This window comes from Penaeus monodon, chromosome 22, assembly GCF_015228065.2.
Source record: "Penaeus monodon isolate SGIC_2016 chromosome 22, NSTDA_Pmon_1, whole genome shotgun sequence".
NCBI classification, from domain to species: domain Eukaryota; kingdom Metazoa; phylum Arthropoda; class Malacostraca; order Decapoda; family Penaeidae; genus Penaeus; species Penaeus monodon.
The window spans coordinates 19,045,664-19,046,028 of NC_051407.1; positions in this window are offsets into that span (position 1 = coordinate 19,045,664).

Genomic DNA, 365 nt, shown 5'->3' on the forward strand with positions numbered 1-365 from the left:
TTGCATGTATGTGTGTCTATCTGAGAGGGTGAAGGGATGGGGCGGAGGCAAAGAGGAAAGGGAGAAGACGAAAGAGGGAGGAGAGAGAGTAAGATAAAAGAGGGAGGAGAGGGAGAAGACGAAAGAGGGAGAGAAGGAGAAGACGAAAGAGGGAGAAAGGGAGAAGACGAAAGAGGGAGAGAGGGAGAATACGAAAGAGGGAGGAGAGGGAGAAGACGAAAGAGGGAGGAGAGGGAGAAGACAAAAGAGAGAGAGAGGGGGAGAAGTCGGCGTGAAAGAATGTGAAATAGAAGAAAAGAAGTAGAGAAACGCTACCCAAACTTCCCTGGAATTTCCTTCGAAGTTTGTTTTGTGTAAGAATTTGA